This window comes from Stenella coeruleoalba (assembly GCF_951394435.1).
Source record: "Stenella coeruleoalba genome assembly, chromosome: 9".
NCBI classification, from domain to species: domain Eukaryota; kingdom Metazoa; phylum Chordata; class Mammalia; order Artiodactyla; family Delphinidae; genus Stenella; species Stenella coeruleoalba.
This window is the reverse complement of record NC_137155.1, coordinates 55,138,710-55,151,848: the sequence shown is the minus strand read 5'-3', so window position 1 is coordinate 55,151,848 and position 13,139 is coordinate 55,138,710. Positions and strand designations below refer to the sequence as shown.

Sequence of the window (13,139 nt, the reverse complement as noted above, 5' to 3'; positions counted from 1 at the left end):
ATTTGGCGGTGTCTCTTCCTGTTCCTCTCCACACCTTACACAGAATGAGGCAACTAAACCACACTCCACATCCTCAGGCTCACAGTGAGGCTGGGTGGCAAAGCCACCTCCATGTACGAGATTACATTTGGAGCTCCGGGGACCAGGGGGCAGAGCTGACCTGAACATCATTCATGCCCTCATCACTCATCATTCATTGCAGGACCCTCTCACACTCTTTCCCTGGTGTCACACCTACGCCTGCTCGAAGAGGACCTCAAAACTGAAGACTTTTAAAGCATTAAGTTATCTTGAAAAACATCTGCTTCGAGACTTCCCTGGTGGCGCAGTGGTTAAGAATCTGCCTGCCAATGCAGGGGACACGGGTTCGAGCCCTGGTCCAGGAGGATCCCTCATGCGGCAGAGCAGCTGGGCCTGTGCACCACAACTACTGAGTCTGTGCTCTAGAGCCTGCCAGCCACAACTGCTGAGCCCGTGCACCACAACTGCTGAGGCCCGCATGCCTAGACCCCGTGCTCCACAACAAGAGAGGCCACTGCAATGAGAAGTCCATGCACCACATTGAAGATGTGGCCCTCTCTCGCCGCAACTGGAGAAAGCCCGTGCACAGCAACGAAGACCCAACGCAGCCAAATATTAATTATTTTTTAAAAAAAGGAGAAAAGAAAAACATCTGGGCTTCCCTGGTGGCGCAGTGGTTGAGAGTCCGCCTGCCGATGCAGGGGACACGGGTTCGTGCCCCGGTCTGGGAGGATCCCACATGCCGCGGAGCGGCTGGGCCCGTGAGCCATGGCCGCTGAGCCTGTGCGTCCGGAGCCTGTGCTCCGCAACGGGAGAGGCCACAACAGTGAGAGGCCCATGTACCGCAAAAAAAAAAAAAAAAGGAAAACATCTGCTTCAGTTGTTTCCAACCTGAGGCCGCAGCATCCTCAAAACTAAATGCAGACTGAATAAATAATAGATGTTCTACCATTTACTTTAAAATGCCACTAAATTAGTTCTAGTGCTTTCTCATTCTGTAACTTTTCAATCAACAGATTCTAAAAGCCCAAAAATTATTCTGTGGGAGTGCATGACATCTTTTTAAGATTAAATGAAATCTTTAAAGCCAAAATTGATGCAGTCCAATCCCTTCATTTTACAGATGAGGAACAGGTAAGTTCAGTGACTTACTGAGGGCCACTTATTGAATTAATAACAGAGCTGGATCTAAATAGTTGTACTCCTGCTTGCACACCAAAGGTTCTTTCTACTAGATTTCTTTCTAAGGAAGGTCAAACTGAAACATGGCTCTATGCCTTTAAATTTGCTTCTTCTGAGGTTTTTGTTTTGTTTTGTTTTGTTTTTTGGGGTGTGTTTGTGTGTGTGTGTGTGTGTGTGTGTGTGTGTGTGTGTGTGTGTGTGTGTAATTAGTGGTAGCTAAGTCCAAATATCCTAGAGAAGCTGGAAAAATAAAACATCACACTGATCTTCAGTAAATAAGCATTATATGACAACCATACCTAATTTAAGTGAAATTTTATCATTGATATGAGAAAAGTGACTTTTTTCTTCCTAAGCCAACTTAAGACAATGAACACAAAGTCTCCATGATTGTGACCTAATGTTCCCTCTTCCAGGCATATAGTCACCCTGGTAGAGTTTCCCAGCCTCTTTTGTGGCCAGGTGAATCTATGGGACTAATGTGATGAAGGACTTGCCAACAGGATGTAAACAGAAGTGATGTGTGCAATTTATGCCTTACTTGCTTAGAAGACAATTTCTTGCCTTGGATCTTTTTCTGTCTTTTCTCCTTCCCATTAGCTGGACTATGCCCACATCTATAAGCCAGCTTTGGGTTAGTAGACAAAGTTAATGCCCCCACATGATGGCAGAACAAAAACAGGGCAGGCACTGAAGTCTCTGAGTGGCTGCATGGAGGATAACTGCCCATCAGCCCAGATCATGAAAGCTTTGGTCCACGTCACCCACTGTACTTTGGGGACTCCTGGTTACAGTCATTCTGCTTCTACTATAATTTGTACTGTGAGCAAACACTTTTTTGCCCTTTGGGGGCATTAAGAAAGAAAACTAAGGTCATCACCTTGCCACATTGGCCAAGATATATTTAATTCTAGATTAGTCTGTACAGTGTCTGACTGAGGTGGAAAAATGCCAACTCTGTGTTTTGGGATCAAAAGTGTGGGTCTGGTTCATGTTAAAAAAGTAAGCCATAGATGTCTGACCCATATTTTAGGGATCTCTATCACCTAACAAATAGTTTTTAAAAAAAATCTCCTCCTGTTTTCATAATTCCTAGTGAAAGAATTATGTGAACAGGCAGAGAAATAAACATGAGAACTATGCTGTGCATTTCATTGAAAAAATATTTATACTTCTGAAATCTTAATAGTAGAGCATTAATTTAAATCATATTTGACATTACTAAAATATTTTCATGTTGATCTTTTGAACTGCACTCCCATTCTCCCCTTTACACTAGGGAGCTTTGTAATCAGTCTTCTGGCAAAGATGGGAGAAAGGGAATTCTAAGTCCTTTTCCCCTTTTGCCATATCCCTGAGCTCCCAACTTGACCTGAACTCATATCCAGATGCAGCTAGATTGGGAGAGAAGGACCTGTAAGTTTGGGTGCCTGGGTCCTCCTGAAAAATAGAGTGTTCCCTGGGGACACTCTTTTCCTACAGACACAAGAGCCTGAAAACAATGTTATCAATGTTCCTGCCAGCCACCCAACTGATGTCATCATGGAGCCCACACACAGAGAAGGGATGTTCACCTTCTCTTCCTCTCCTTCCCCATCCTGCAAAGCAAGACCCAGCCACCCTTGTCCAAGAAAGTACCACCCCCTCCCTGCTGGGCATCTCCAGGGAAAATGGATTCAATGAACCCTCTTATTCCTTTTTGGTTTTAAAAATCTCATAATTCCATTATTTCTAATTGGAAGTTTCTCCTCTCCAATGGGAAAACCAAGTACTTTTTCCCCAGTCTGCTCTGTATACCTGAATCTCTCTCTTTCTCAGCCTGCTTACAACTCCCATTGTTCTCCCAAAGGACTGATGGTGGCTGACTACTTTCTTTAACATGAATGCATCTTTCTGTTCTTGTCTAACCATTCAAGTCAGGTAATTTCCAGTTCTTAAATTAGGGACTGGGCAATCTGAAACCCAATCTGTGTCATTTAAAAAAAAAAATTGTTGCAACAAATGTAACCCCAACCACCTCCTCCCAACATGTGAAAAAGAGACTAAATCAGGTTTGGTGCACTACATCCATCCAAGTCCAGAAACATGTAATAGAGTACCCTTCCAAACCGCAGGGAAAGGATTTCTTAGCTCTTTCTCATTTTTTCTACTCTGATTCATGGATGTTCAGACTTTCCAATCACTGTCTAAAGGAACTGAAAGTTCTTCACAGAATATAACCTTCTCCTGCTGCTACTCCTAGCTCAGTACCCACCAATAATCCCCATTTCAGTGTTTTGAAGATTTGACAATATTGAAAAATTTTTTATAAAGTCTATGGCATTATAGATAATAAATATGTAACAATGTGAAATATTCTTCCTGTTAACAATCTGTTTGTATTAATTTAAAGGTTGAATTGACCTACCATATCTTCAAAGAAACAGCAATTCAGGATACCATTAGTATTTTATTGTTTTGTAACAGTGAGCAGGGTCATGAAAAACTTTTTCCTCATTCAACTCTGCATTAAAACCATTCCTTATCTAGAGACAACATCTTTGACTGACTTTAATCAGAACAATCAGCCTCCAAAAATTTAATTATTGGCTTTTGCATAATACAACTAGCTGATACAACCTAAATCTTATACCATATTATCAACTGACACAGTAGGTCTTGGGTAGACCAGTAGTATTAGAACTTTTGGCAGGACATTGGGTTGATGGTGTCAAAAGTCATGTAAATACAGAGTTCCAGTTAATTTACTTTTAAGCTCATTCTCTCCAACTTAGATCATAGAAATCTCTTCCTTCCTTTTCTAGCAGAAGCAAAAGTCAACACAGCTTCCCTCCCAGCTATAAAATAGACAGAGAGACCAATATATTTTTGAAGACCATATTCAGTGACAGTCAAGTTTAGAGATAATGCTTTATTGCAACCATTGATTATAAATAGTGCAATAATTCAAGCAGTCACCTTACTTCCATTGTTTGACCCCAAAATGTTAAGTATAAATATGCAATGCTCCTCACAGACAAATGAGATTTCAGGAAGCAGAATTGCTTTATGATCAAACTAAAACCTATTTAATAAAAAGCCTTTAATAGAGCTGTGGTTGAAAGCCAGTCAAAAGCAGTGACATATGATAAATGTTCTACCTCATAATAAAATCATAAGGATAATTCAACCCAATGCTCGCACCGTTCTTGTGTTCACCATTTATATGTTGACACTCCATACTGTGACTGAAGAAGAATCGACACATTAAAAAGAAAAAAGAGAGAGAGAGAGAGAGAGAGAGAGAGAGAGAGACAGAAGTATCGCTTTCCTTCAAGTGGAGAGAAGGCAATGTGAACTCTTATTCACATTGTACACACACACACGCCACCCACAGCTAAATATTTATACTTCTCTAGTGTCTCTGGGAGCTTATTTTAAGTGAAATCTTTAGAAAGCTGTATTAAAGAATCCATCTATCAGAGAAAACTCTGAACCCTCCATTTTTAATGGTTAAAAAATCTTTATTTCTAAACTCAACTGTGAGTACTTATACAAGCTCCAAGTTAGTCTTGAAGAGAAACATTCGCTAAGTCACTGTCCTAGCCTAAATGAAGTTGGGATCAATCTTGATGATTTGAGATCACTTAAATGATCACTTAAACCTAAAGGCCAGAGGTTGGACTAGGTGGTGTTTCCAAATTCTTGACAGATATGAATCAGAATTCAGGATACAGAATTGGAATTCCTGGAATTTCTCTGGAATTCCCCAAATCATAAACTATTATTAAAACTTTTAATATTCTTCATACTCTTTACTCATCACCATGGATATCTTAAAAATTGTTTAATTAATAAGAAATATTAACTTGATCAGTATTTACAGAGAACTGTAGCATATGGAAAATACTGAAATATTGAAAAACACCGGCAAACATTATCTGGTAATATTCAAATAACATTCGTTATTCCTAGCAAAATTAACAGCACTATACAGAATCAAAGTGTAAATTGCCAATTTAAGATTTTGTTTCCAAAACTCATTATTTCTTGGACCACCACGCAGAGGATTTGTATAAAATACACTATGTATATAAATTCATTAGTATTTATTTTATCTGCAAGAATGAGTCACCAATAGCACCAGACTGGCCCATGAACAGATACTTACAATGGCCTCAGCTACAAGCAAGGCTGGCTGATAGATTAAGACAGTTTTTCCCTCTGTGCTCCTAACCAGGTTCCTGGAAATGTCAGCCTTAACCTCAGAACCCACATGTTAATGTTTCTTGCTCATGCTTTCAATTTGGTGTCAGTAGATTCCTTCCGATCAGTAGTTGCTCTATGTTGATCATTAAACTTTAGTTCTCACAGGAGAATTATACTTTTTTTTCTTTTTCCCAATTTCTGGTTTTTCTGGGGATTTAGAAAAATATAAGTTTCCTGAAAAATGTTGGGACGGAATTCCCACGTGGACACACCAGGTTTGACAGGAGAAACAGAGAAGTGAAATAATGCAGAGTTCCATGACAGCATTTTGCTATATTTTTAATAGTTCCCAGCAAAAATATGAGGAACATGAAAAATGGTTCTTCAGCCATCCTTTTTCTTAAAACTTCACGACCAGCTCTCTGTCCCTCAGCTCCCTCAGCCCCATATAGAAACCAGCTCCCTTCCCTAATACCACATCCCCTAGGAACTTAGTTTCATTCCAGTTCATCTCTGGTCACAAAACTGATTCTGGCAAGACAGGGTGTTCAAACCATGTTCCATGGAACGCTCCAGGGTCAGAGAACACCTGAGGGATACCTAAGGTGTGAGGGCTTATGCAGCCCTCATCTCTGCTTTCAAACACAGCAGCTCCACATCTATCAGTTTAACAGAGCTGGTTTTTACCAAGAATTGTTTTGTGTGTTTAAAGGAACAGTTCTGCTACTAAAAAGAAACAGAAAAGAGTTGACAATTGCTGACTCAGATTGCCCTGCAAGGCCTTTGTGACACCTGGTGGTGCAGACCTCTGGGAGACTGAAGTCAGTTTCAGCCCGGGGCCTAAAAATCTAGTGTAGGACGGGACCACAGGAAAGGAGTGCCTGTGGCACTAGAGGCTGGCCAGAGCCATCTCCTCTCAGCTCAAACCCTGGTGGAAAACATGGAATGACTCAGCCTTCAAAAACCCAACCATGTACTGAACCAGACTTTCTTGGTCTTTCTGGCCACACATAACCCACCTGAACTGGTCCAGCAAACCAAGGACATAGTTGAAAATGGAAAGACCTGCAGACTGTAAATTTTGTTGTATTTCTAAGTATTTTCCCCCCCAAATGAGTTTCGTATGATATTGCAAACACTTCCATGGAAATTGCAAAGTGGGTAGGACTTCCCTCCTTCTCCCCCTTCTTCCGCTGAACTCCACTTTCTTTCCCCCCTTCTTCCTTCAGCTGTTGCTGCAACTTATTCTGAATCTGCTTCTTTTTCCTGAAGAACAGATTTCTCCCCATTGTGTTACAGAACAAACCTCCTAAACTGCCATCCAGGATGCAGTCTGCTTAGCCAGTCAGTCAGCTTACACCCTCTCCCTCCCTCCTGGGCCCCGCCCCTGCAAAACTCCAGGCCTGCTACACCTGTCACTGAACACAATTGTACTTTTTCTCTCCTATGCCTCTGCTCACACCGAGCCCTCAGAATGCGTGCCCGTCCACACAACACCTCTGCCTGTTGAGATCCAAGTGGCTCTCAAGGCTCTGTTTACACACACTTGAGCTGCCACTATTCCTCAAGCCATTGTCAATTCCCCTGGAAGATGAATGATCCATCACAGCACATAACACTCTGCCTTATAGGTGCTACATTTTCAGTAAATATAAGGAAGGAATTAAACTAAATCCCCAAAACACACATAATGCTCTTCATGTAGTAAGCTTGGAAAATAGGTTATTGACTAGCTAACCAAATAGGAGAAGATGAAGGAAACATCCCAGAATATTTATGTTACCTTGGGTCTCAATTTCATGACATGCATTTTCTCATACAAAATGTAAAGAAACAAAAAGATCCTGGATTTTATTCAGGTGGAAATGTTTCCAGATTTTTTTTCATAATTTCACATGTGTTCATTCTATAAAGTTTTCAAATCTTACGTTTAGCATTGTCAGAACAAATCTCAGCAAAAAGCCAATAGCTCCCCTTCCCAGGGTAGCAAATTCATAGGATATGTTAGCAATAAGAACGTAGGAGTGGGGAATACTAAGTATATCATTCCCAACTACATACCCTCATTACTTATCTTACCATCCTGTCTCAGCAACTTGGGATGTTGGATCTCCATGGCAGCAAGTGAATGGAAGATTGACACATCGAAATAGATCAGACTGCCAAAACATATGCACTGAATAATTCAAACAAAAACTGTCTTATTGGATAAACTGCAACTTTGATGATAAAGAGGGATACAGTGGACCAGGATCCATTGCTGCCTCAATTTCCTCTTCTGTAAAATGGGAATAATAACCACTTGTAGGGCTGTCATAAAGGTTAGATGACATATCTTGTAAGCTCTGTGAAAACAGGGATTATGTCCTGTTTACAATCCTTGCTGCATTGCCTCAACATGAGAGGCACTCAACAAATTTATGGGGACTCAGAAAAATATGTAAATGTCCCGAGAAATGTCAGAAAGGAATTCCCACATGGAAACATTAGGTCTGACAGGAAAATACATCAGTGAAATAATTCAGAGTTTCATAATAGCACTTGGCTGTGTTTTCAGATGGGATCCATCAAAAGTCCCAGAAACACTGTAAATAGATGAATAAGTAAATTTAGTTAATTAATAAAATCCTCAGCACGATACTTGGTATCTATTGAAAATTTAATGAACAAAGCTTTAAAAGCAGACTTTATAAAGAAAATGACTCAATCAGCAGATCATGTGTGGCAAAGTGCTCGCTGTACTTGCAGGCCAGGTCAGGCTGATGCCGGTATTTATTGGTATTTATCACCTTGTGTGAGGGAGGGGAAAGGCTTTGACCTTTATAGCTATGTGGTCACGTCTGCAGCATGAGCTTTTACCAAACTTAGCTGCCGTACCTGAAGAGCTCCAAGGACTCTCCCTTGAACCTGCAGAGAGCTGAGACATTCTATAGAGTCTGGGAGCAATTTACACTTAACTCTAAGTGCCAGAACCCTGTTTTCCAACTCCCCATTGCCCTCTTATGACCTCCTGGGACGGCTCACTCTTCCTCGTAGCACCTTCCTCCTGAGAATTAACAAGAAGGCAAGGAGGGAGGGGGGAGTCAAGGAACATCCCTTTCTTCTGGACAATCATGGGTGATTGACTTTGTTCTTTTACCAATTATTTACTGAACACCTACTAAGTGATGGCCCTGAGAATACAATGGTGAACAAGACAAAATTGCTGCCTCATGCAAAAGGTGATAATAATGGTGCTGAGGTAGGATGTGGGGACAGCTACAGCAGGAGCAAGTGCTGGGATGGGAGAAAGCAGCTCTACAGAGAGCTCTACATGCTGCTCTCAAACTGGTCTGGGGGATGGGCTCTATAGTCAGTCTTTGGCATTGGCTGAGGAGTACTGGGCACTCATCTGCCCCGAAATTCTTCCTCATGGGCCTGACATCTGACATATCATCATTTCATTAGAAAAGTGGATAAAGCAACTCTGAGGCTGGCGAGGCTGACCCTCCCTCCTTTAACAGATGTGGCACTAAAGTCCACAGGGACTAAGTGACTTATTCGACACTATGGACCTAATTCAGGGCGACACCAAATCCATCAGGGCAAGTCCTAAACCCAGTTCAGTGCCTTTGGCTTCCACACAGAGTTATCTAAACCATGTAGGAGTCTCCCTTTCGGATTAGAACAGCCTCCAGAAGAGAAGGGACTTGAGAGGAATGACAGCCCTTCATTCCAGCACTGCTAGCACACCAACTCCAGTGATTCCACGCAATGAGCCAGTTATCAGGAACATCTTTCTGTTTTCACATGCCTCGGCCCCTAAGAGCAGCTCCCAGCTGCCTCCTGCTGCTGCTGTCTGACTAAGCTGATCTCACTGGGAGCCTGGCTCTAGAAACTGCAGCTAATACATGTAGAGTGCTTGCTAGGGGCCAGGCACTGATTTAAGTGTTTCTACATGTATGAAACCATTTAATGCTCACAGCAACCTATCAAGGAATTAGGTACTATTATTATTCCCATTTTGCAACCAAGGAAACTGAGGTGCAAAGAAATTAAGTAAATTGCTCAAGGCCTCAGAGCAAGTTTGTGAGGATTCAGACTCAGGCAGTGAGGCTCCAGAGTGCATGCCCTGAACTACTACTCTATACTTTTTCCTGTCTATTGTCTATGGCTGGATAAAAACGACTCCAAACTTAGTAGCTTAAAACAATACAAATAGGTTTTGCTCACCATTCTGTGTGTGAGAAATTCAAGCAGGAAGCAGTAAAGATGGCTCATCTCTGTTCCATGACATGTGGGGCTTCAGCTGGGATAGCTCAAATGACTTCACAAAGGTTATATGTTTGAGGCCTCGGTTTTCCTTCACCTGGTCTCTCCATGAGGCTAATATGGGCTTCCCCACAGCATGGTGGTATCACAGTTCCAAAAAGGAGCATTCCAGTATGCAAGTGCTTAGTAAGCTTCTGTCTGCATCAGACTTGCTAATTGGCCAAATTAAGCCACATGAGCCAAGCCCAGAGTCCACAGGGGAGAGTAGTACATAAGGGGGGAATACCAGAAGGTAGGGTTCATGTGGGACCACCAGAGGAACATCTTACTACACCAGACAAGTGGGACACAAAAGTAGGGTGAGAACAACAGATCTTGGGGCAGGGTTTCTGCTTCATTTTTTCCCTGTACTGCCTTTTACAGTGAACATGCTCGCCAGAGGAAGAAGGAGCCTAAAGCCAGTGCATATTACATTACAAAGTGCGGGGACGAGGCTTTCTAGACTCACAGACAGTTGTCATTTTTTGACACAAAGGACAGCATCAATTAATTCACAATCTGAAATTGTTTTCACCTCATTTGAAGAGACCCAAGATAAATAAACCATTCAGGATGCTGAATAGGTTAATGGAAAGTTTTCTTGAAAATAATATTATAGCTTTCCAAGGGACTTCAAGATGTTCTACATCAGATGTAAACTGTTAATGTTAATAAAGTAGAACAAAAAAAAAACCCTGTGTCTTTAGCAAGTTTGTCGCTCAGTAAAACCTGATTGGAGAAATAAATAAGTTAATACCAGGCTGTTGAGACACCGTTTTAAAAAATGATCAGGTCAATAATTTTCTGAGGCACCAGGTGAGGAACTTGAAAAAACTACCCAGATATCCTTCCTTTGCTCAGAAAACAATAGAACCACCTAGAAATTTCAGTCCAGTGAGTAGAATCCTACTTCTATTCCCAAATGATACAAGTCATTTATTTCTCTACTGCTTTAATTCCTCAGTTTTAAGTTTCAATGATTGAGGAAAAAAATTTTAAGTCTAAATTCTAATTTTAAAAGCAAGTTTTGGCCCAATTCCTCACCTAAAACCAATCAAAGTTAATCATACTGTAGCAAATAATTTAATTATAATTATATAATTATAATTCAGTTCAGTTCCTGTCATACAGGTACATTTTTACACTGCTAGAAGCATCATTTTAGCAATGAACTACTAATATGTACACCTATCTGTATTGTGTACCTATGAGTATGTACTTGCATTTAGTCTGTTCTGAAGTGTAACTGAAGTTATATGAGGTAATGTCAGACAAAGCTGTAAACCAACGCACAGGTTCTAAACCTGTGTTTAGAACTCACTTGTCCCAGTAAAACCACACAGAGATAAACATGCACACCCTTCAAAATATGGAGCAGTTGAATTTAATTCTGTTACCCTCAGTCACTTAATTAGAAAGAATTCATTGGTGATGTCATTATGTCACACTTGGGACAAAAAACATTAGAGTGATCAGACAAAATGTGGCAGCCAGAATTCCAGGGCTGAGCAGAGATGTGATGGTGTTTTTAGAAAGCATTCCCAGATTATAGTGGAGAAACTCTTGAGTCATTTTCAACCACTAACTCTTCTAATGAGAGAGCCCATTGCCAGCAAGTTCATAGAAGACCATAATTCACCAAGAGTTCCCTTAAGAATCTGAGTTATACGTGGTGATTTAAGACTCTCAAAATACAAAAGAAATGTACAATTTTTAAGAGCCTTGGACTCTGTAATTCCAGAAATGGAGACACGTCTAAGTTCACACTGCTAATTTTCTAGAGTTCAAGGGAGAGAGGCCAAATCGACACACAGAATGAAGGAATTTGTAAGGGTTCTGTAGTGTTCACACATGTACCTAGGCACAGCATTTTGGAAAGAGCTAAATCTACTGGACAGATTTCATTCATACCTGCTAGAAAATGTGATGACCCCTATCCCACCAGAGCAATCTACAATTTACCAAGTGCTTCCGGGTACACGATCTCATCTGATCCACATGTCTATGCTTGAAAGTGGGTATTAGAGCCCCCATTTTGAGGTGAAGAACACAGGATGGGAGAATTTTAATCTACTTACCCAAGGTCCTGCCCCTACTGAGTGGCAGTGCTGCAACTTGATCCTAAGTCACCCAGACAGACTTGATCCCAGACAGACTTGATCCAAGACGGTGCTCTTTATACCAGGCAGAGCCTCACCCTCCCACTTCCTCTGTCTCCCTTTGGTTCTTAAAAGTGTTCTCAAAAGGTCATCTCAACTGCTGAAAAACTCTTGATCTCATGTTTAGTCAACTCTCCATATCCATGGAGTAGGGAAAAGTATTTTTGAAAAGATGAAATCTCTTAAAGTGAGAGTTTTATAAGGCAGTACTTCCCTGAGGATGTTCTATAGAAATTTTGAGACAAGTCAAATTAAAGTGGCTATTCCATTCTCTTAGAGCTCTTAAGATTCAGAGTCCCTGACCTCTTTGGGTCAAGGTTTTCTCATTGATACAGGCCTCAACTAGAAGATATCTCAAGCCTTTTCTGAGCCTATGATTCTATGATAATAGCTATAGTCCCTAAATCTTCTTTGAATTATGATAGCTAGAACCCACCTCCTCTATCCCAGCCAGAAATAACTGCTAAGAAGATATTTTCCTTCTTAGGAAAAGCTGTCAAGAAGGGGGCTTCACAAAAGGAAAGAGAGTTAACATTTATAACTGTCCACCCTGATAGTTGCCTTATACATGATGTTTCACGCAATGTAACCCTCACAACCATTCTATTATTCTTATATTAGAGAGGAGGAAAAGCAGGTGCAGAGAAACTTAGTTTGTACAAGGTCACAGAAGCTATTATCATCAGAGCTAGGATTCAAACTATTTGCTTTCAAAGCCTCTGTTCTCTTTCCACGGACCTATTTTGGCAATAGACAAGCTAAAGATCAGGAATACAGATAAAACTAAATGTTAGCCCCTAAATAATAGTAGAAGTACTGGAGAAAGGTGAATTCCTCAGATAATGAGCAGTCACAGGATTGAAAGAGTATAGATTTTATGGTGCTATGTTCCCAAAGTGTCCAATGGAAATGCTGTGACGGGGAAAAAGCACTGACCGGGGAGTCAAGAGACCAGGGTTCTGGTCCTGATTCTTTTCATGTTCAAGGAAATACATTTTTAAACGCCATGCCCTAAGTAAGTAGTAATTCTGACCACAGCCTAGAAAATAATAACAACAATAGCAGTTAACATTCTTGGGGTACTTACATTGTGCCAATCACTATACCTGGCATTGCCTCATTTTCATCCTTACGATAACCCTAAAAGATGAATATGTGATTATCCCCATTTTACAGATGAGAAAACCAAAGCACATAAAAGTGATGTAGCCTCAAGGCTGTACAGTAAGTGTAGAGCCGTGATGCAAAACGAAGGAACCTGATTCCAGTGCCCAAGTGCTTAGCCTCCATGCTTTGAGT

The 13,139-nt window shown here is 41.0% G+C and overlaps 1 protein-coding gene across 1 annotated transcript in view; it reads right to left on the bottom strand.

The window, feature by feature from the left end:
* Nucleotides 1–13,139, bottom strand: part of LOC307191369 (uncharacterized protein) — a gene marked incomplete at its 3' end in the record, with an annotated part of 547,413 nt that overhangs the window by 380,619 nt on the left and 153,655 nt on the right. The window lies entirely within an intron of this gene.